Genomic DNA, 25,327 nt, shown 5'->3' on the forward strand with positions numbered 1-25,327 from the left:
AAAATTAACAGTTCTTTATCAGCTTTTGTAATAAAAGTGCAGTAGCTAATAGTAAATTCCTGATCTAGTAATCTCATTTTAATTCATTTATATCTTGACTTTTTGTTATAGATTGTGAAAGCATATTTGCTTCTGGATCATTAGAGCACATAATGTGAACAAGTCAACTATGAGAGCTGCAAAGGCGTCCTAAGCCAGATAAGGCTATATAGTTTACTTGGGGGGCGGAGGGGAAGGGAGGGGTAAGTCTGGAAGGAAACTGGAAGTTCCGTAATGTGAAGGTATAAATGTCATGAATGAGGTTTGCAAAGTTATCAAATGCATCACAATTTTTTGCTGAGGGAAAACTTTCTCCTTCACTGTCCACTAGGAGTAGGTAATTCCAACATTTAAAAAAAATATATTTAAATGATTTTCAATGAAAAAAAAATCATCAAATCAATGTGCATTCATGTCAGTTTGTCGATGCATGTACATGAAAATTGATTACTATAATGCCATAATGATTTATAACTACATTCAAATATTCAAAGGAAAACAAAAGGAGAAAGAAAAAAAGTGGAGACATTAGGCATCTATAAATCTTTAACATTTTCGAACAAGCATGCACACATCTCATTACATCATACTTGGGGTGGACTATAGTATGCATCGACATAAAAAATCTGACAGTTAACATTTCTGACAAATATTGGCCATGTAGTGAAGGAAGCACTAAGGGGTATTGGAGAAATGTACGGAACTGCACCTGTGTTAATGTGAGGGGAGCTTCTACTCATTACATTTACATTCCTTATGTAAAACCAAAAGTCCATGGTAGCTGCCTTCTAATGCCACAAACTTGGGAGGAAATATATGCCATTAAAGGGGATAGGCTAGATAATAGTCTATATTGGATGGGGGTAGTGGGATTAACAGCAACCTCCTGTACAGTCTGATGTGCTCTCTTTTCTAATACTTACTCAGCATAGGCTCCAGGATTAGGGGAAGCATGCTGATCCACTCTCGTCGGGCCCACCTGCATGGCTGCAGACCTCCAGGGGAACAACACTGCAACAGAGGAGCAGGCTTTCGTTTGTGGACCGCCACACAGGTCCTGTATGCTGCTCTCGAGTCCCCAAAGGTGGGAATGATAGACGTTTGTGGCAGTTAGGGGTAGCAGTCATCCAAGTGGAAGACCCCCAACTAACTGCATTACAAAATAACCATTTCAGATCTTGCCAAGAGGCCACTCTGTTTTTGAATCAGTGTTACTCCCTAGTTTGAGTAGCAGACTTCACCAAATTCAGTTACATACACGTAGCCTGGTAGAGATACATTGGTGTGACAGGTCCAGTTAGGTAGGATTGTTCAAAGCATTGAGGAAATAACCCTGGATTACTCCAGTCTGCCATCTTGCTAGACCATACCCTCGATGACAATGTTCAATGTTTAGTCTGCTGCTGATTGTGCCATTTAGAGTACTTGTCCTACTTTTCTGTAGGAAAAATTTAGATTTTCACCCAAGTAAAAGTCTTTATCCCAAGTCTCCTTATCTTTGAAGTTACCACATATCATTGAGAGAAGCTTGAGCAGTGTGGCAAAATGGGTTTACGGTCCCTGAACACAGGGTTTATCAAGTTAGCATTGGATATGTAAGAACCTCAATTTCACTGGCATCATCAGGTGATTGACTCACTGGGGACTACTGCAGAATATCTGTCTAATGCTTCACCCAGGAATGTTATGCCACCACAAGAAGAGAGATATCGCTAGGCGTGTTTATTCCCTAAACCAGAAACAAAGTGGCTCGGTCAGGCCTTGGTACAGGACATGTCTGACAGGGGCCGTAAAAGGAACCAACCCACAATACCCACAAGAAGCAACAAGATGAATTTCCTACATTGAGGAGGACAATGATCCCCTCACTCCTTGCACAATGCACCAGAAAACACCAAGACTCTAACTCAGAGGGAAGAGGAAGTGGCAGTTCCCCTGCAAGAGTCCTCAAAGTCTCTGGATTGACTAAGAAGTATCCAAGATAATTTACCATCTTACTGTGTCTAAAAGAAAGTCTTACAGAAAAATTAAGATTGAAAACCTGTTCTAGATCCAAGACTTTGTATAGGCATGAAATCCTACATTTTATCTCAGACATGAAGATGGATATTTTCACTGTGGCTGACACTTTGCTTATTAAATCATTATGCCCTACTTTGACTGGATAGTGTTTTGAGCATGAGCATAGAGATACAATGCCATTTGGGAGATGGGTGCACTCCAGCTCTTAAAGATACAAGATTTTACTTTATTATTGTTATAGAGATTTATTGACCACATGGCAACCAAACAAATATTGAGTTCTAATGTGATCTTTGAATGGTGAAGGTTCCATGTCATTTGAGGTAAATATCTTCAACCTATTGCTGCCATTGATGTCAATAATCATTGTGAGAACCCCTTTCGGAAGGGTATGAGGTAAGCAGGGATCACTTGGCACAGTTGTGGGGGTGTATGCCTTTTACTCCTCATATCCCAGGGTCCAACCTACTATGGATGTTGAGCAACTGGGTCATGTACCCCTTGAGCACTTGACACTCAGGCCTAGTGTGGTCCGAGCAGTCCAATGCTCTCTTGGGGGAAAGGGAGGTTTGGAAACTGTGGAGTGAACATAGGCTCACAACTCAAAACTGCAGCAGCAATAAATAATTGTTTAGCCAAAATCTTTTATGGAAAAAATAAGTATTTTACTTCTACCGCTATCAACACTAAGAAAAAATACAACATTCAAAAGCAAGTACACAGTTCCCAGGAGGTCAGGGCTCTGGTGTTTCTTTAGGCAGTCCCCAGTATCCCACTCCTACCCAGTAATAGTGGTATTCCCCATTCACTATAGGCAACATCCAGGGCAAGCCCTACTAATAGTCGGACTCTCAAGGGTCTACTCTGACTCTATTTAAAAGCCAACAGAGTTCCAGCACTGCAGCACTAAACAGCAAAACAGCCCCATCCTCCTGGGACTGATTGGCCCATAATCAGTCATATGGACACCTGCAGGCTTGAAGCCCCTGGAACTCAGGAACGCGCCCAGTCCTCAGGTGTTTGGAGCAGCAGCAGCTGAATCAGCTGAGCTTTGCCGCACGCGGCCCAGGTGAGATACACTCAGTGGGTGCAAAGTTCCGCACATGCAGTGGTGCCACCAAAGCAACCTGAAGTTCATTGTGGCATCTACTTTCAGGTTAAGTGTCTAATTAGCTCCACAGTGAGGGGGTGATGTGACAATCCCAAATAAGGGCCCTCGCCTTGGTGCCAGCGCTGATACCCCTACAGTGGTCTCACTTCACCGGTGGGAGGACTGCATATCCGGTTGCCCATCTTGCTGCTCCTGATGACCCCCTCTGGCATACAAGGTCACAGTAATTTCCCTGGACATGGACCCCAGCCTGGTCAGCTCAGCAAAGTCTTCAGTGGCAGACACTCCTGGCATACAGGGTTGTGGCTCACCTTGGCTCATTGGCTGTGGCCCTCCCAACATGGGAATCTTCCCACAGTGGCCCCTTCAGACATACTGGGTCATGACTCCTCACATCTCAAGGACTATGATCCTCAAAGCATGGCAATCTTCATGGGGCGGTCCCCTCTTGCATGCAAATTCATGGCTCCCCACTAAGCACAGCCTCTGATTCTTTCAACGTAGTGATGCATAAGGCTTACTTCATGACAGCTCTCCTCTAGCATACGAGGACTGTCGACTTTGTCCGGCAATGACCCGATCAAGGCGGTAGCCATTTCCTCAGACCTCATAAACAAAGTACACTCAAACGGGCACACCAATGGACCTCGCTCACTCCAATGCTCTACTCTTTCCCACAGGATACACTTGTCTTGGCATGCAGGCAAGCTGGTGTGCCTGTGCAGATAGTCTTGGATTAACTGGATGATGTCCCCTTACAACACAGGATGATTAACAGACCTTGGCCACCAGTTCTGGTCACAGGCAGAAGTCTTACAGAGCTTCCCCTCCTCACATAGCCCATCTGGCTGCCATACAGATGGCAATTTTAGGGGTCATAAGCTTCCCTTCTTGTAGTCAATTTCCAGACACCAAATGTGATTCAGAGTCTTTGAAGTTTATGTTGGGAGGTCTGCTTGCTTTGAAGGGCCCACTGCTCTCCCCTCACTTCCTCTTGAAAACAGTGTGTCACAGCTGGAGAGACTCCAAAGCTAAAAGCTCCAAAACACAGACCATGGGAGTGACTAGAGTTCACGCCTGGAGGCCAGCAACAGTGATATGAGTATGAAATGGTTAGCCAAGGGCCCCAGTCCAACTCTTTATAATTCACTTATTGCCCCATCTCCTTCCTGAGATGTGCTCAGGCCCCTTCCTTGTGATCTCTTACTAAATCAAAGAGCACCATCTGAAGTGTAATGGTGGGGGGAGACAGGGGAAAGCCTAACTCTTCCCCCACCAGTGTGTGTTCCACCCAGCTTACAGGAATTCAGCAATATACACATCTATCTCAGAGAATTCCTCTACCTCCCATAACAACCACTCATCTGAAAACCAGGTATCTTTTGCAAGGGCGATGCAGTATCCCCCCTCCCTCCTGGAGCACCTCTCAACACTCCATTAGGGACACGAGTACTAGGTGTCCTCAAACGGAAGGGGGAATGGGAAGAGAGAGAGACTGCATTCAACACCTTCAACACCTCTGAGTTCCCTTCCCGACTTCATGGAACATTTTCGTGATATGATTTTGCTTGCAACCTACACCCTCTGGTATCTAGGGAAGAGAAACCTGTTAGGCCCTGGAGTTTTAGAACTGTATTACATGTGTTCACGATATTGGCCCATAAACAATATGCTGGGGTTCGCCATTCAAATGGGGATCCTTACTTCCACAGCTTCTGGGTATGCCCACTGTAACTCTAAGTTCATAAGGACTGTTCTAGCCACAACCACAGCAAGTTCAAGGGAAAGAACGTTTATTACTGTCTCTAGTCTCTGATTGTACATCTTACATTTTCAATGTACTCAGTTAAATGTTAAGTGTTCTCATTGAGAGTTTTTGCAATGGACATAAGTAGTTTTCATATAATTGTCTCACCTAAGCAGTGCATATCCTAAGCAGGCACAACCCCTATTGTAGGAATTACGGTCCCACCGCTGCTCCAACGGGCTCAAGGAGAAAAGTAATAGTCGCCCCCTCCGCTCAATGATTCTGACTGCTCGATCAGAATGCAGCAGTCGGATCGCTTCTGTAGACATTGGAATAAAGCCCGAAACGCCTAAGTTGGTGCCAATGGGAAGGAAGTGGTTTGTTAAGTATCTGACATCGTCAAGTAAAGTTACTTCAGGATGTCTAAGAGGAATAATAGTTTACAGCGGAGCTGGTTAAGTGATTGGTGAAGAGTGAGATAAGTGAATTTAAAAATGTCGAAATTGTGTACATTTTTTTTAAATTTGTTTTGCCAATTAGACATAAAGAAAAACAAGTGGAGGATAAAGGACCAAATTAAAAGTCCGTTATTATCCCCAGGTGTTGGTCCCCAGGTGTCGGTCCCCAGGTGTTCCTCTCCTAAATGTGAGGGAACCTTTCTAGTGTTTTGATTATTTTTAACACTAGCAACCCCTAGTTAAGGGTGTACCTTAGCGCGCCCATACCACCAGGGTTCACCACCACACTGGTCCTGACGAATGCCTGACGAATTGTTCAACTAAAGGCAGAAACATGTTGACTGACACCTGGGGATAATAACAGACTTTTAATTTGGTCCTTTATCCTGCACTTGTTTTTATTTATGGCTAATTGGCAAAAAAAAGAATAAAACAATTTTGACACAATTTGGAAATTTTTAAATTCACTTATCTCGCTCTTCACCAATCACTTAACCTGCTCCGCAGCAAACTGGCGTCGCAGCACACAAGGGTGGCATTTGGCCACTCCTGGTGGGGCCCGATGATAAAGCATGTCACCAACTAGGTTGGTGAGTGAGGGCCTTCTTAAAAACTTAAAGTGGTTTTATTCACTAGTAAACGCTACAGTGAATATGAATACATGCTTGCTCTTCTTGTACTACTGATACACTCCTTTGTTGTTTACTTGACTTTGCTTGAGGGGAGGAGGAGTGTCCTATATTTTCCCTTCCTCTCCTGTTGTTATATACATAAGAGGAATAATAGTCAAGGGATGCCACTTTCCATCAATTCATGTGATATCAGGTTATATTAACACAACTTTTACTCATCTCCAAAGTCCTAGGACAAACAAAAAAATATTCATATGGTCTGGTGAAGGACACAAGACACATCCCAGCATAGCTGCAATCCATATTCCAAGTGACAAACAAAACACTAGTGGTGATCACAAATAAACATCCACAATTAAACAAATTCCAGTAATAGCAGGGCAGTCTATCTAGAGATTGCCCTGATCATGAACAACACGCAGATGTGGGCAGAGATGATATACATATGATGTATCATACTATTATATGGCTCCTGGAGAACTGTTGGGGAGATATCACTTTCTCCACATTTGATCCTAGAGATGGTGGTGTAATGGGAACTGAAGCAAACATTAACAGAAGCTCACTTTCATTCCATTCCTACCAAAAGTGATGCATGGATTCTGCTGGTTACGCAGAACTGTGTGTTAGGATGACAGGACGTCAGAATATAGGGACTGAGTCTCTCTCGTCAGTACCTGTCAGCCCAATCCTCGCTAGCTCAGAGTACCTCACCTGCACTCCTAACATTTCAAGGGTAATAGCTGATTTTGAGAACCTCAAACATGACCCTCTATCCTCAAAGGAACTGGAAATCGATCCTCCCCTTTCGTTACTCACTTACTCACTCATGCATGTCCATAATAAACAGAATAAAGACACAAATAAAGTTTACAATACATTTATTGAAAGTATGTTAGTCTATAATGAAGCAAATGTGCTGCAATTATAATGCAGATGCAAATTCCCAGACTGTATAGGACAAACATTCCAACCATGGCAGATTATATATCTGTCTAGGTCTACCCTTACTATGTGAGCACAAAAATATATTTGAAAACTCTGGTATTGGTCTAGGACTTCATACCTGGTGTATGCAGTTAGGTAAACACAAAGAGATGATGGACGGAGCACTGAAACTTTTCAGATACTCACCTCCAGTCACAGTTCTGAGTTGAATCCATCATCGTTCTTTAGCTCACTTCGCCACCCCAGTTCAGACACAGCTATATGTAAACCAGTCTTGAGCCTGTGCCTCATGGGTACAGTCCAGCCCGAACTCCCAAGCCATATCTTACCTGGACAGGAAACAAGCATCCTAGGATCGGTTTCGGGCAAACAGCACTCATCTGCCAGGCTAGGTTAAATCGAGTGGCAAATTGATAAAGGGACCCACATCTGGGCATACCCTGCCAATTTAGGGCGAACAAAGCAAACACAAGGAGATGATGGACGGAGTGCTGAAACCTTTTAGACACTCACCCCCAGTCACAGATCTAGGTAGAATCTGCGTGGTGCAGCAATATAGAAGCAGCAAAACACCACTGATTGTTTATGTGCTGGAAGGTGTCCCTTCCTGCACATAAACAATCAATAAAAAAATGAGGTTTTACAACTTTTATATGTGCTGCATTAAGCAGCACACATATAAGTTTCAAAACGCCATTTCAGATTGTTTATGTGCAGGAAGGGACTCCTTCCTACACATAAAAAATCATTCCCCTCAATGCAGGCAGCCTTGCACTATGGTGCACAGATGCCTGTGTTGGCGCTAGACAGCTAAGTTAGTGTCAGTGCAGGGGGAAATGCAAGCCTGCACCGTCTTCTTGTAAATACGGGACATCCCTATGTTTCAGAAGCGGCGGAGCCCTTCGTTAAGCCAGGGAGGCTAACGCCATGCTCCACCACTTCCTTGTAAATATGCCCCTTAGTTTACACAAGGCTACATGTCAGGCACTACTGTCATTTCAGGACAGTCGTCTCTGCCGGAATTCTCCTCTCGGGCCCCCAACGGGACCAGGACACAATTTTTATGATAAAACTATTGTGCTGGAGATGCAGCTGTGCGACCGTGTTATGTATAACCGTTAGGAACTGTTGCTGAGCAAAGAAAAAAGTACACTACTTACAATGTTGCTCAGAAAGCCTCCGGCCACTGGTCGAAGGCTTTCCGACTGACATTGTAGGTTTAAAGTACGACCACCCGATCATAATGACAGCGATCTGAGTTTAAACTGGCCGGGGAATTCTAAGGTTGGTCAGTTCCCATTCTGCAACGGTGTCTGCCCGACATCATAATCAGGGCCTATGTTGTTATGTATTCTCAGCAACCTTTGTAGTGAGGATACAGGTTCAACTGCAGACATTGCTATGTTAGCATAAGTGCGGTATATGCTTAAACACCATTTTGCTGCTTTTGCCGCTTTTGCACACAACACTACAGGGCTCTCATAAATAACCTGCTTGCGCTCTTTCACATGAGAACTGTATGTTTTTCACATATCTGGGCACGCTCTGTGCCCTCAGTCTGCACAGCGCATCCAAGGTCGAATAACAATGTATGCTGTTAATTCATGTTGATCAGTCCCACGCACATAGACATAACAGAAAACGCAGCTGGTCAAACTCAAACTCAGGTGCTTTTAATATTGCATTGCATGCATGAGGAGGCACTTGGAGACAACCTTTCCAACCTCGAGGATCTGTGCTTGTCGTGGGATGTGATTCTTTCCATCTGATCTTGGAAGTATAGGGTCCACCGTCAAAGCCTAGAGGTATTCTTCTATTATTAATTAAATTAGCTCCTAGCACGGGGAGGGTGGTAACTGCATTATAATGTTGTTTCTACTATCATTTATAATATGATTTTCCTTTTTGTGTTTTATGTGATCATAACAATGCTGATAGTATAATTCCTATGCATCTGTTTGTTAGTATTGGTGAAAGTACTGCATCTTAGAGCACGTTAGTTAAAATAAACATTTTAAACTATACTGTGTCTCTGATTACACACGTTGTGGACTGGTTTGCGAGCTAGAACGAAAGAGTGTTCTTGATTCCCACCATTCCTGAGAGTTTCCCAAGTTGAATGTTCCAGGTTGTCTAATCATTGGTAGCTTCTCTGTAGTATGGAGAAAGAATGAGACACTAATGCTAGTCGGATCAAGGTTCTGGGCACTGAGGTGGGTTTTTTGGTATACCACAATACACCGAGGTCCTGGTTTCCTGCGCATAGTTCCGTGCATGAGCAGAATCCCTGCAACATGGCTCTCCTAATATTTGATCTTATTTTCGAGACACTTTAGTAGTGCTTATACTTGTCCCCAAACCCTCACTCCTGTTTCCGGAAAACAGTTGTGACGGCATAACCTACCTGTAAAGATGAGTTATAGGTTCATTCAAGCTTGAAATTTTAAAAGAGGTTCACACTATTCTATTGAATTAATAACCCTTTTTGTGCTACCACACATATAGGCTGTTTCTTTTTTCTTAGTCGTTATGGCACTCGAGATTGCACCACATAGTCAAGCGGTGCTCCATCGTCATTTGTCACAATATGGAGTGCCTCACACAGGTGTTGCGCTTATTTTTGTGGTTGGTGCCAATGCAGAATTTCAAGTTGAAATTTTCTACTTGTGGGTTACCTTTGAGGCTGTGGATGGGTATGATAACTAATCTCATTCATATACTCCCACAGCGATACCTGTAGCATATCGGCCATGTACAACACTCGAAGTTCCGATTTCTGCATGGCAGCATCTTGTTTGGTTTAATGGCGCCCTCCCCCACACCGTGACTCTGGTCTGTTTAGGCCCTTTATTGATCCCAGGGGCCACTTGGCCAGTTTTGGCCGGGTACACACCAAATCCACTATATCTGAATGTCGCAGTGGATGAATTACGTGTTTTGCACACTTCTTTAATACGGGTGCATCGGGATTTAGTCCAACATCTTTCCTGCATTCTCCAGGTGGGAGCACCTGGGTTTGCGGCGCAACCAGCTGGACCGGTTGGGATGTTAATTAGTCCCGTCATGGTTAATTCGGTTATGGGCAAGCGACCCACGAATTAGGATGATTTGCCTTATAGGCTTGCTGAGAAATTTGACCAGCTGGATTTAGTATTTCCTAATACTACGCCTGTGGAAAAACACACTATTAGTTTGCAAAAAAACTTGATACCAGAGGTAACAGATTGTGAAAGCTGGGGTGGAGTATTCGCAGCAGTGTATGTCAATGACTGTCCTGCCCTCCGTGATCAAGCGGAGGAGGCAGCTGATTTGGGAATGAGGCTTGTTGGAGTGTTTGACGTAGTTGCTGATCTCAACCTTGCGAATGTAAAGGGAGATGCGTTTAACTTTCAAGTGTCTAATGCTTTGTGCCTTGTCCCAGATGCCGCAAAACCCCTTGAGTTACCGAAAATTATTGCTGAGGCATATAAAACCATTGGCTGCAATAGTTTGGGTTTCAAGCCCTCGGCTAAAACAGCAGTACAACCGCAAACTCAGACGGCGCAGTCTGCTAAAGACGACCGTCCAGTTTTTCTGAAAAAGAATTGGAAAAACATAAAGCAGGGAAGCAACATCAGAAAGAAGGGTCGCGTGCTGCACCACCAATACCCCACCAATACCCCAAACTACTGAGCACACTTATGATTTGCACGACCGCGCGAGAATTAGGTATCCTGATAAATTTCAGGTTCTTGGTCAGTGTTCTCCTTGTTCTTCACAGGAAACATCAGGCTCACAAGCCGGTGGAGGAGATCGCCAGGATCGCGGCAGATGTTGAGGTGCCCCGCAAGGTCAAGAGCAGCCTCATCAGACTGATGGTAAAGGCAAGCAGGGCGATTTTCCTCCTCAACGCCCTTTTGTTTCAGAAAAAGAAAGTTGCTGCATTAACAGCAAGATATGTCACGGATGGTGAAAACTCAACTTCGGAACCTAACATTGGCAGTAACGCTGCTAGACAACTCAGCGGAGGTTACAATAGTGCAGCAAGCAGTGCGTCCATTTCTGAAGGTGACAGAAACTGACGCTTTCGTCACAGTTGAAACTGCTGACACCCAAGTGGCTCCCCCTGACAGACTATATGACATAGTATTTTTAATTGAAGGTGATATACAACGTGTTGTTAAAGGGATTTTTTGGGAAAATCTGATTTCTTCATATGACATCTTGTTAGCGGAGGCAGATTGGCCCCCGCAATTCGTTTTGGCCGCTCCGAAGGGAGAGGAAGTACTCCTCCCTAGTTTTTTACACACTTTGCTCAAGGAGTAGGCACAACATTTTGCGGAAGAGTGGGCACTGGTGTTTGCACTGGCTTTGTACCGTACTCAAGTTGGGTGAGATAAACTTTCACCACCCCATGAGATACCATTGCGATCCATGCCACAGCCACAACACCAATATCCCCTCTGGAGGCAAAAGTTCCCGTTTCTGAAATTCTCGACCAATTAGAGTATCATGGAGTAATTGAGACATGTGTGTCACTGCTGAATAACCCTCTTTTTACTGTGACCAAACCTGATGGGTCGTACCGCATAGTGTTGGAATATATGCATTTGAACTCTCATTGTCGAACCTGGGTGGTTCAGAATACCCATAGTTCTGCCCTCGTGGATAGTCTTGTAAGAAAAAGATTTAAAACCACTCTTGATATTTCAAATGGCTTTTTTAGTCATAACCTGCCCTCTATAAGTAGTCAATGGACAGCTTTCACTTCCGGTGGCACACAAAAACAATTTAAAAATTTAGCCAATGGCTACAAGAACAGCCCAGGCGTTTTTGCCGCATGTGTCGTCTCTTTGTTAGACGGCATAGGCCCTGATGCGTACTCGTAAGTTGATGATATTTATCTCATGGACGACAAATTATGGCGGCATCTCTGTTGCGTGGACCACATTTTGTTTGGCGACTACGGTTACAAATGTAACTTTTTGAAATCAAACATTGCAGAGTACACAGTGTTGTTTCTGGGCTACGTGCTCAACAGTGAAGGTACAGGCTTGGCCCATCACTTCTTAGAGAATTGTGCACGCTTGCATTCTCCAACAACCTTGGAAAAAATTACAATCGTTGCTGGGATTTTTGAACTTCGGTCGAACTCACATTCCCAAATATGCCCAGTGTATCAAGTCGCTATATGCCTTGGTACAACTAACCTTTACAAAAGCCTGCTGGCTACCCGAACATTCAGCTATACTGCAATCTTTGCAGTCTGATCTTCTTGAATCTAAATACTTGTTAACAAAGTGACAACCATATAAACCTGGTGATAAGAATTGTGTCAGGCGCAGTTGGTTTTACATACTTGACATTTATTGAAGGTGATACAGTACATATAACTTACATTTGTACACTTCGGCTGAAATGTGATTTTCTACGGTTGAAAAAGTCTTGACGGCGGTCCAGATGGCGATCCTGAATGAACGCGTACTGGTGCAAGGAAAACACATATTGGTTGTAACACTGTATCCTGTGCTTGAGGCAGTGACAAAAGCCAGTGTACCAAGCTCAACAGATTTACATCCTAATTGGATACAATGGGCTACATCGTTGACATCACCTGATGTGACTTTTATCTTTGACTCCTTATTGCAAACTCAGAAGTCCGTACAGTATGAATTACTCCTGCTCCTCTGTCTATGCGTCCGCTTGAGGATTACTATTGTATCATTTACGACAGACGGTTCGGCACAACCGGCGACGGAATCTAAGCATTCTTAATCAGCAGCCTGCACTATAGTGGCCTGTACCATGGTGAATGGAGAATTCAAGACCAATGTCGTGCACACGCAGGCATTAGGGGACTGTACCACCCAGTTGGCAGAGCTGATTGCTCTGGTGCTTGCACTGGAGTTTGCTGATCCACATGTGATGACTTTGATTGTAAGTGACTCTTACTACTGTATGCAGTCCTTCAACAACAACTTATTTTTTGGGACTCAGAATGAGTATCTTGATTCCAAAGGTAGCACAATCAAGCATAAAATGCTTTGGCTTTGAGTCGCAGAACCTAAAGAACATCTGCTTCTCACACATTTAACTCATACTCTTGGTCACCAGTGTGTAGGAGTACACGCTGTTGGCTACAGTTTGGCTGACGAAGCAGCTAAAACAGCCGTAGCCACATACACAGTTGCAGCAGTTACAAGAACCAGGAGTAAGATTGGTCATTACATTTTAGCAGTGATTGCAGCTACAGAGAAGGGATGTAATTACCCAAAAGGTTTCCCTTATATGTTACTGGTGGCATGGTTTGTATAAACACACCTGTTATTATATGCTTTCTTGTGATATTTGCCAGCAGATTAAACCTTCTACTGCTGTGCGGCCACCACAAACTCAGCTGTACATTTCTAATAAACCATTCAGTTGTGTTTATTTAGATCACTGTGGTCCATTTTCTTCAGATACTGCATATAAGTTTATCTTAGTTGCAGTTGATTCATGCACACGCTTTCTTTGGGTCTGGCCATTACGTAGTGCTGAAGCATAAACTGTCATCAGGGATTTGTGTGTCTTCTTCGGAATTTTTGCATGTGGGACCGTCCATTCTGACCAGGGTCCCGCATTCACCTCTAAGGCGTACAAAGAATCCATGGGGTCATTGGGGGTGCGGGTCAAGATTTCCTCGGCATACAGGCCTGAGGCCAATTCAGTTATGGAGCGAATAAACCGTTACTTAAAGCAATCCTTGATTGCTAGAGTTTTAGGTACTGGCAGAAACTGGTTTGCCCATTTGTTTAGCGTACAACGTACACTTAATAATCTCCCAAGAAGATCTCTTGGTGGGCGGACCCCATACGAAATGCTTTTTGGCATAAAAATGTTTATCCCAGTCCTTGAAGGTCTAGACATGGCAGCGAAAGCTGCAGTTTTTGATGTAGATAATCATTCTTCTGTATTACAGAACCTACAAGAGACTTGTGACAGTCTTGCAAAGGAACACTTGCTCTCAGCCACAGAGGCTGCACTGCCTAGAGTTGGAGACCTGGTCCTTGAAAAGGTGGAGAACAAGAAAAAGTGTGGCCCGTCTTATCATGCACCAGTTCCAGTGCTTGGCATGAAGGGTACTCATACAGTCATTTTACCACCACTTCCTGGTCGCAAGGATAACAGATACATCTCAGTGGACAATGTCAAATTACAGCGAATGGCTGATTCTTCTTAGTATGACTCCAACTGTTTCTTGCCCAGCAATGTTAAGGAATTCTGTCTTGGAATCTCAACTAACAACATCAGGCCTGACATTGCCATAGAGATGACCACTGTTACTAATCCATTGTTAATTCCTCCGGCTTCCAGTCCACATGAAGATACTGAGTATGCATATCCCACTGATGTGTCGTAGACTAGTTTGCAAACAGATGCAGTTAACCAGTCGCGTTTTTCTTTTGACACTGACTCCACATCATTGAGTTCCCCCTCCAAATTTTCAATTTTTGTCACCTGGTTTAAACACAATTTTTTAGTTCCACCTTGAAATTACATCTGGTTGGTCCTAATTGCCATTTTTCTGTTCATGTAAATTGGATTTGTGACATTCTTTTTTCTTCTAATCAATGGTCACTACCTTACTAAACGCTCTGCTGTAAAAGTGATTGATAGAACTTTGGCACTGCACTCTTCTTCGTACATCATGAAACATGACCAGACTTGTGTCAACTTCTCTGCCTGGCCTGTGTTGGATGGAATTGTTTGGGATGCTATAAAGTTCCACATTCATAGCCCTACCGAGGTGGTTAATGTCCCAAATGTACTTCATGTTTCAATGAGGGGAAGTAGTGAAACAAAACATACGCTCTGATGATTGGAATGTTCAAGCCGTACAATCTTTATTTTCTGATTTAAAATGTTAAGCTGCTTTTGATGCTGAGGATTTGTATTTGAATTCTGATAATTATGCTGATTTATTTTGTTACCAGCATTATGGCCACCATTTTCTGCATAAAGCAAATATATTTAGAAATGTGGTTAATTATACACAATGGAAACCTTGCCCAGCTCCCATTGAAGGCAGTTCAAAAACACTTTTGAAGAAATTGACATATTTCACTGATTTTAATAAATCCAATCCGGATTCATTTTACTTTAAAAAGAATTCTACATCAAATTCTAAAGTAAGGCTCACCCATACAAAATTACTATATTCCAAATCTCTTATTGATCAATTAGCTATTGGTTGTTATAAGCTATGGAAAGAAACTGTTGATCTTAAATCTGTTTGGGGTTCTAGACCCTGGCAGGTTCAGGGCACGGATGTTTTACACCGAGCATGCCTTATCCCAAACCAAATGCTGTTTTTACACTGTTCGATTTATCAGACTACCTGTTTTGGGTTGGCCACTTTAAAGCAAATGAATACTCCTAAAATTCCTAATCTGTGTGCTTATGACACTTGGAACAATCATTCAGTCATTAATTATGAAAGCTTCTTTTAATGATTCTACCTTAAACCCCCTGCGTTGGTTGGTTTGGCACACAAATTCGGACTCCTGCCAACAGCGCTTCCTGAGCACAGCTCCAGGCTACAAACAGGATAGACCTGATCCACGTTTTCCAAACACCCTTTTGGATAAAACCTATTCAGTAGGTACATTATGTCAAAATTGGCTAAAACACTCTACACTAACGTCAGTTAAACACCATTTGTCTTTATTAACTGAAGATGTTGATTTAACAGATTTTGTTAAAGGGCCTGCAGGTGCTAGATCAAAATGATTTCTGTATGCTATTTACAATGAAGATTGGAAGCTGTCCCAAATTGAAGCAGCTTCACGTCTAAGGGCAATCGATCAAGCGAATATTGAAAAGGTCCATGCTGTCGTTGACAATAGTATTAACACGCTTTCCTCCCACATTTAAACACTGGACAATATTGTTTCCTTTGTTGTGGTTATCTTTCATTAAGAAGTCTCTGTGTTATACCAGGGTCAAAATCAATTGCATTACATCATGCAGTTTTCTTGGACATTACAAACACTTAAGATGGGGAGGGTTCCTTGGGACTATATGAACACGTCATCTTTGTTTTTACCTTTTAACCTGACAGATAAACAACAGTTTACGTCCATGAAGGATGCAAAATACAGTAAGTTGCATATTGAAAAGTTAGAACCTTTACCTATTTCAGTAGCCGAAACCCATTCTGCTGTCTGGCTTATCCATGGGGAGATAACTTTACCATTTTCCCTGTTTAAATTTAGTTCGTATATGAAACATTATGCACTTGGATGTTATGAATCCCTGATTGGTGCATATCTCCATGAAGTGTGGTCTTTGCCTTTCACATACAGATGCCTTCGGGCTGGCAAAGAAGTGTATTAGACTGGGAAATGGTATGCTTGCTCACCAGATCACTCTCTCGTTTGTACGAATATACAATTGCACGGCGCTTGTAACCTTCGGGAACCTAATTTTGCTTGCATTTTAACGGGTAATCCAATGCCAGCTATCACACCTACATTCACACTGCTTGCTAATGGTAGCTGTTTGCTTTTAACCAATGTGGCTTGCTGTGGCATGCTGGCTGGCATTCCTTACATTGTAACTGTCTACCAACCTGTAGTTAGCTGTAAAAAAAGTGCTTTTTCCGCCCACACATGGGAGGCTCATCATCTCAATTTGGCCTTCCATTCCGACCTTGAAAGCAGAGTTCAGTAAATTGAGCAGAATAAGAGCATTATTTTCCCCAAAAGAAGTTGCACTCACATCTTCCCGTGAAACATTCGTCCTTCGCGTACCCAACACCCGCACAGAAGAGCAGGCGCTTTTAAATAATGATCCCCCACTTCATTTTGGTGCCTTAATACATTGAATTTTCAATTCCTCTAGTACAACTGGCTTGGCCAATTTTTTTTAACTCGTGGGCTACAGCCTTGTGACTTCATTCCAAACTATATTTGGTGTGATACCGGCATTTTTTCATTCTCTTTTTTCCAGCTTCTTTGGCGGCTTCCCATTAATTTTTGCCTTGGCTGCTGGGGTGCTGCTGTTATTTTGCATGGTCCGGAATGGCTGCTCTATTTGTGGGGTAAAACAGCTGAGCACGGCTGATACAACTCCGTAGTTGAATGCTTCAATGCTACGGTACTCTGCCCCTAGCCACTCTAAGTATGGCTTGTGGATTGCCTTTCCGATTCGCACATATTTTTACTTGCGTGCAACCTATATTCCACTGCCTGGATTGTTCTTTCTGATGGGCACTGGATTTATGTCTCTCCAACACGGTGTCTCCTGACCCAGATTACGGAATGCTAATGAGTCCTCTTGTGATGCATGAGCTGGAGTGTTCAGGTGTTGGGATTATAGCCTGTGCAGCGGGCTTGGAGTGTTGGCTGAGGGGCGTCTGTGTTGCTGCACATGATTTCCTGCAACAAAGTTTCATTGACGAACACGCAAGTAGTCCTCTGATGGTGCTAGAGGCTCCCTTCCTTGAAGAACATGTATGTTCATTCTCTTTGCTTGATTGGTTGGTATCTCTCTTTATGGAGAGCAACAATGACTTCCTCCTAGAGGCCGTTGCAACTTATTGCTCATATACACTGATGGATTAACTTGGCATCTTTCCATCATCAGTCAAGAACTTTAACTGAGATTTTTTTTGCTGGCTAACGCCTCAATTCATTTCTCTTTTGTTTTCTTAATAATGTTTTAGAAAGGCATAGCAAAACCAAACAAACATTGACAAAGGCAAAGTTTTGGCAGCCAAGTCTGGACATCGTGGCTTTATCAGTGCTTGTTTTGGCTTACCACACAGTTGTTTCAAAATTATTGTCTTCACTCCACTTTATAGGACTGTTCAATAGACATTTTCTTTGAATTACCCTTTTCTAAATTAAGTGGTACTAATGGTGCTTTCGGGGTCCGACATCCAGTTCTAGATGTGTGTTTTGTAATACTCTTGAGCACTTCATGAGTTGTTTTCCCAATATAGAATAATCCACTTGGGTGCGTATTTGCATATATTACAATGTGCATGCTGCAATTGGTTAGTGTACTTTGTTGAATCCTATGACCTCCATGAGTAAATCTAGTAAAAAATATTGTGAAGGGGCAACCCTGTTTATTACCACATTTGAAATGACCCTGCACAACGGGTAAACCTCACATCGAGTGTATGGAGCTAGAAGTTACTTTGATGGACTTTTATAGTACTTTCATGAAATTAATATTTAATAATCCCTACAATCCTGAAATGTATGCTATACATAAAATACAAAAACAAATGTTCATGGAAGTCAAGTAATTTAAATATTGTCTTCACTTCCCATTGCAGCATTCCTATTCTCTTGTATACTACCTCTTTCCTTACACGTCAAACAAACATTGGTTTCACTGGAGTACTATGCTACTTCTTTAGATAAACAAGTCAATTTTGGTGTATAATGTGTGCTCAGAAAATCATCCCTGTACATTTGTGAATGTGAACTGCTATGTGATCTGCACTGCCAATCCCTAATTACTCCTCAAACACTTTGGTACACCCAATTGTATGGCCATTTGGAAACTACAGGTGTACATTAAAGGCACACATGCCGAACATGTCTGAATTTTTCTACAGATTTATTTGTAAATCCTACATGTACACATAAACTTATAATATGCCAAGAAATTAACTGCGAATTTACCTTAGAAATCAGAAGTATCTAAACCATGTCATAAGGATCAGTTTGAGGTACCCAGAGTTGGCAGTTGCTAGTCCCGACAATCAATTTGGTACCTGTGGCATAGCGCTTGCTAAATACTCACAGTACTCAGAGTAGTAACATGAAATAAACAGAGCGCCAAGAGCAGTGCTTAATTTGAGGCGGTGGTGTCTGGTGCTCTGCACCAGCACTGTATTGTCAGCACCAGCTCTAGTGACAGTCCACCAGATGGTGATGCTGTCTGTTCAATGTTAAGATGAGATAACAACAGTGTTTAATAAGTCAATATTCATTAAAAAATTAATAATACCTGCTGCTCATTCCATTATTATAGCTCTGGATGGCCTGGAATAATTTGAATTGTCACACTTGTAGAAGTGCGATGATTGGTAGTTGTGTTTGTGCTGTCATTGGCAGTGCTGGCAGGAGCAATGGGTTATGCAAGCTGCAGTGTCCTCCTGACGAGGGCCCTGGCACTTCTTTTTCCACAAATTAAGCACTGTCCAAGAGCACTCCTTAATTGTTAAAGCCGCCGCTCATAGCCCTTCTTCTAAATCCTCAGCATCAAATGGGATAGTGGTATCGCACAAAAGTTCAACCCTGTGATATTACTGGGTGTCAAAAGTCTAAAGTAATGCTGTTTACGCAACCTCTTGCACTTTGGCGAATCAACCTCAATGAGGCAAATTCAGATAATACGTGACAGTGAAACATACGTAAAATGTCAGACTAAAAGCAGAAAATGGCAACAATATGATGCTTGATTTAGACAAAATAACAAACCTCATTCTAACTTGAATATATTTTCAAGGCTAATATGGGTTCTTGGAAATGTTAAACTGCAACGCTTGCAACATGTTACCGGCTTCAGAGATACAGGAAGGGTCCTATGAGAGCAGGTGCTGAATATGTTTCAGATCCTGATAACCCATGCAGCTGTAGAATCCATCACGCATGCAAATTTGAAGCGGGACCCCGCAAGAGTAATATCACTTTTAATATCGCTTTTGTTTGTTCTTGCAGATTAAAGTGCAAAACATGATAAGGTAATGATGCAAAGAAAATTACCAGAAAGGAAGTCTCATCACACACTGCAGAATACACTTGAAAATTGGCACGAAAACCGTGTTGTTAATACTTTTGAAGATGTTTAATTATCTTTTCATCTGCAGCTTGAGGAGCAGGATTCAATAACTTTCATTTGGAACCTGCTTCTCGGTTGCAAGAAAGAGCATCATATGGAATTTTATTTTAAATTTCAAAGGTCATGCCACAGCCCCATGGGAAATCTATTGCAATATCAGCAATGTAGACACCTGGGCTTCTAAGCCTAATATTAGAGCTAGATTAACTCAGAGGGAGAGGGGGCCTACTTGCAAGACACAGCCCTAAAAAGCGACACAAAATCAATAAAATATTTCTTTATGGTTTTTGATAATACTGTTTAAGAGAAAAAAAGATTTCAGTAGACATTTTAGAATCCGCTTGACACTTTAGATTTATGCCTTGGGTTTTCTCCTGCTCCAAACAGACTTTAGTAAATGCTCCACAGACAATAGCCATCCTTTCTTTAAGGCACTTTAATACAAATTAATAGAAAGGAGCATGGTGTGACACTCAATGTTCAGCCTTATCATTTTTGCTTTATGAATTGATGTCAATGAAAGCCATCCCTGACATATCTTGATAATGGGGTGCCTATTGTTTTTAAATGAAATGTCAGTTCACTATAGTAAGCTTTGATCCTTTGTTCCAATTATATTTAGGACTTTGAATGCTCGACATTGCTCAATATTCATGAGCTCATGCTTGTATGTTTGTCCTTACTGGCCTCTTCAATACAAAACTATGTGGCATACAAAATATATTTTTGGGGTATTGATATCCTGTGTGCTTTTGCCAATGACACAGGTGCCATGCTTCACTATTGATCAGCAGGTGGAACATGGATAGCACCATGTGAATATTTTCAACAACACACAAAGTACCAATCCAATCAGACACACAAACACATAAAAAAAGCCCGACATTTATATTTAACTAACATTAAACAAGCACTGGTAAATCCAACTGATCTTGTGTCATGAAGATGCTCTAGTTTAAAACACAAGCGCAATAATACTAAAACTTCGACTAACGAACAAAAATTACCACAAATGTGCTAAACTGCATCTGGGAATGGCACGAAGCAGAAAAGGTGGTAATTCAATTTATGAATAAGGCTTTTAAACTGCATTTTACACCACAAACACTATGCACGATGTGCGCCACACACCACCCCACATCCAAGTGCACAATTATTAACACCACACACCACCCTGTAAATCCTCTGCACCCTACGTCATCATCAACACTCAACACTAAACCAGACCTCCATCACCTACTCCATTCTCTGCATGTTAAACCTCCTACACCCAAGCCGCAGAACTGTGCCATCCAAATTCAAAGCAACATAATATAATATGAAAATTATAAATAAATAAACATTAAATAGTTATGGAATATAGGGAATTTTCATAATGAGGTTATTTTAACCAGGTTAATTCAAGTTCACTGCAATGTAGATCGCCTCACAAAATGCTCAGTACACGTAGTGACCCCAGTGGTATTCTACTCTGGTTCTACTCTGCACAGCAGCACATCTGAATGGTGATTGGTCCATGTGACTTTCTGTTTGTTCATTTCTTGGCTGACAGACTCCTTCCAAAGCTCACCCCACTACTGTGATTACCTTGCCTATTTGCCCGTTTTCAGTCCCTGATGTGTTTCCTTTTTGTGGCTTTCTCAGCGTCTTCTTTACACAATAGTATAGAAGATCATTGGTGGATGGTTGTTTACATATAGAAAATGGTAATTGAACAAGTTTGTCGAGGATAGAGAAGAGGATAGTGGGAGTTCAATACAGGTCATGTTTTACATCTTTAATTTATGCTCCACTATCTAACATTAGTCATGGGTCATAAACAGGTAGCCTTTTTGCAAGGCTTTAGTAGTAGTGTGCTTATAATTTTGTCAGTGATCCCTAATTTGGAAGGCTTGAAAGGGAAGTTAGGAAGTATTTTTCTGTTATTCATTAGTTGCAATCTGTGTGGATATTGAAAAGATGTATATGCCCAGCCTCTTGGAGGAATTGAAGCGTAGGTCAAGCTTCCTAGTTGAAGGGAATGATATATTCGGATCATTTAGGCCAAATTTAGGGGCCCATTATGGTAACTGGAGGATCGCCACCGGCCATATGGCGGTGGCAATCCGCCCGCCAAAAACCACCGGCCACCTCTAATTTCCCCCCCGCCACATTACCATGGCGGGGTGGACCCCGGCGAACGGGAAGACCGTCCGTCGGTTTTCCGCCGGTAGGCAATCCGCCCGATTGCCTACCGGGCGGAAAAGCAGTACATATGGTGGCAGTGTCTGGTAGACACCGCCATCCATATTACTATGAGTATTTACAACAAGGGGTGGTGAGGGACAGAGTCTCTGAATTAAGCAGAAAGCTCTCACCCAGTCAAGAGATCAGGGCTAGATCCAACACCGTTTTTTAGCTCACTGCACCATCCCAGTTTCAGAACCTGGCTGTATGCAAATTAGTCTGTTCCTGTCCCAGTGCATGATGGGAACAGGGCAAACCAAACTACAAAAGCCAATTCTTACACTGAAGAATTGGCTTGGTAGTTTAGTCTGCCCTGTTCCTAATGATGCACTGGGCCAGGGACAGACTGATTTGCATATAGCCAGGTTCTGAGCTGGGATGGGGCAGTGAGATAAATAACGGTGATGGATCAAGCCCTGATCTTTGGACTGGGTAAGAGTGGTCTGTTTAACTCAGACACTCTGTTCATCACCACCCCCCTTTTTGTAAATCGTTTTTGGCCACTATAGGTGTGGCAGGGTATACTCAGACATGAGTCCCTTTCTCACTGCTCCATCAGGATTCAAGCAAGCCGGGCCGAAGAAGGCTGAAATGCCAGAAACCGGTCCCCGGTAGCTTGTCTCCTTTCTGGTGAAGAATTGGCTTGGTAGTTTAGTCTGCCCTGTTCCCATGATGCACTGGGCCAGGGACAGACTGATTTGCATATAGCCAGGTTCTGAGCTGGGATGGGGCAGTGAGATAAATAACGGTGATGGATCAAGCCCTGATCTTTGGACTGGGTAAGAGTGGTCTGTTTAACTCAGACACTCTGTTCATCACCACCCCCCTTTTTGTAAATCGTTTTTGGCCACTATAGGTGTGGCAGGGTATACTCAGACATGAGTCCCTTTCTCACTGCTCCATCAGGATTCAAGCAAGCCGGGCCGAAGAAGGCTGAAATGCCAGAAACCGGTCCCCGGTAGCTTGTCTCCTTTCTGGTGAAGAATTGGCTTGGTAGTTTAGTCTGCCCTGTTCCCATGATGCACTGGGCCAGGGACAGACTGATTTGCATATAGCCAGGTTCTGAGCTGGGATGGGGCAGTGAGATAAATAACGGTGATGGATCAAGCCCTGATCTTTGGACTGGGTAAGAGTGGTCTGTTTAACTCAGACACTCTGTTCATCACCACCCCCCTTTTTGTAAATCGTTTTTGGCCACTATAGGTGTGGCAGGGTATACTCAGACATGAGTCCCTTTCTCACTGCTCCATCAGGATTCAAGCAAGCCGGGCCGAAGAAGGCTGAAATGCCAGAAACCGGTCCCCGGTAGCTTGTCTCCTTTCTGGTGAAGAATTGGCTTGGTAGTTTAGTCTGCCCTGTTCCCATGATGCACTGGGCCAGGGACAGACTGATTTGCATATAGCCAGGTTCTGAGCTGGGATGGGGCAGTGAGATAAATAACGGTGATGGATCAAGCCCTGATCTTTGGACTGGGTAAGAGTGGTCTGTTTAACTCAGACACTCTGTTCATCACCACCCCCCTTTTTGTAAATCATATTACTATGAGGGCGGGGATGTGCCTTTCCGTGGCAGCAATGCCGCCAAGGAAAGGCAGATGGTTTTCAACCTTGGGACCCGTAGCAGGCCCCCAGGGATCCTGGGGTGTGGGGGGTGCACATGGGGGGTACCTATGGTACACCCCAGCAGTTCAATGCACAACATGGCAGGCACTGCGTGGTGCCTGTCATGTTGTGCATTGAAGTGCACAGAAGCCTTCCTGGCATTGTGGCAGGCTGTGCTGACTGACTGCCTGCCACAATGACAGGAGTGCTGGATGCGCCCACCACTGTGGCAGGCTCGTCCTAATTTCCCCCACGGGACCCCGTCCTTATGGCGGGCGGTCCCTTTTTGCATTGGGATGGCAGGCGGACAAAGTCCGCCCGCCATCTTAATGTGCCCCTTAGTGTTGGACGGTATACTGGAAGAATGGTTCAGTGACATATCATCAACAACACTAATATCATGCACAAAAAATCCTATTGACCCCAAAGATATCAATTTCCAAAACTTATAAAGAAAATAACAAAAATATCCCCACAAAAATCTTGATGTCACTATTATCATATATATATATATATATTAGAGCGATCCTGAGTGTGTCATCCAGCTTAGGGGCAAACTTTGTTCGATATATATATATATATATATATAGAGAGAGAGAGAGAAAAAGTCTCCTCTCGAAGAAAGAAGCGGGAGCCTCGGAGGGGATTGACAAAGCAACACACTTTATTCTTGAAAAAATGGCGAATGCATTTCGGCCGGATTTGGCCTTCGTCAGCGCCTGCAGTGTGTGTAGTAGGAAGTCCCAGAAGTCCTGCAGTGAAAATACACCCCACCGCACACTGATAGGTGCAAAATATTAGCTCCGCCCCTCACAGGTAAAATTTTCAGCTGGTCCGGGGAAGTCCACGGACTACGTGATCCAGGATGCACTGGTAGTTCCCAGGTAAGTGTTGCTGAGGGGCGTTGATGCAAGTGTCCAAAATAGCGAGGGTTGGGGTCATTGCAGGACAAGACATGCACAAGAAGTTGAAGGTGCTGCCTCGCGTCCCCACCCCACAAACCGGAGACCAAGAAGCAAAGTTGCAGGGGCGGGAGAACAGTGTAACCCGCCCGGTGGAGGCAAGGTGCCTCATTAAGCCGCATCAATTCACCTGGACATCCGGCGAGCTTGGAGATTTTCACTACCGTGAAGAAACAGAGACAGCCGAGACTGGGTCCAGATTCTCCAAGCCACAGAAAGTGAGTGGGCTCCTGAACGCGCTTCTGGCACACGCGTGGATTAGATAAAGAAAAAGTCTCCTCTCGAAGAAAGAAGCGGGAGCCTCGGAGGGGATTGACAAAGCAACACACTTTATTCTTGAAAAAATGGCGAATGCATTTCGGCCGGATTTGGCCTTCGTCAGCGCCTGCAGTGTGTGTAGTAGGAAGTCCCAGAAGTCCTGCAGTGAAAATACACCCCACCGCACACTGATAGGTGCAAAATATTAGCTCCGCCCCTCACAGGTAAAGTTTTCAGCTGGTCCGGGGAAGTCCACGGACTACGTGACCCAGGATGCACTGGTAGTTCCCAGGTAAGTGTTGCTGAGGGGCGTTGATGCAAGTGTCCAAAATAGCGAGGGTTGGGGTCATTGCAGGACAAGACATGCACAAGAAGTTGAAGGTGCTGCCTCGCGTCCCCACCCCACAAACCGGAGACCAAGAAGCAAAGTTGCAGGGGCGGGAGAACAGTGTAACCCGCCCGGCGGAGGCAAGGTGCCTCATTAAGCCGCATCAATTCACC

Source organism: Lissotriton vulgaris, chromosome 4_1 (genome assembly GCF_964263255.1).
Source record: "Lissotriton vulgaris chromosome 4_1, aLisVul1.2, whole genome shotgun sequence".
In the NCBI taxonomy this organism is placed as follows: Eukaryota; Metazoa; Chordata; class Amphibia; order Caudata; family Salamandridae; genus Lissotriton; species Lissotriton vulgaris.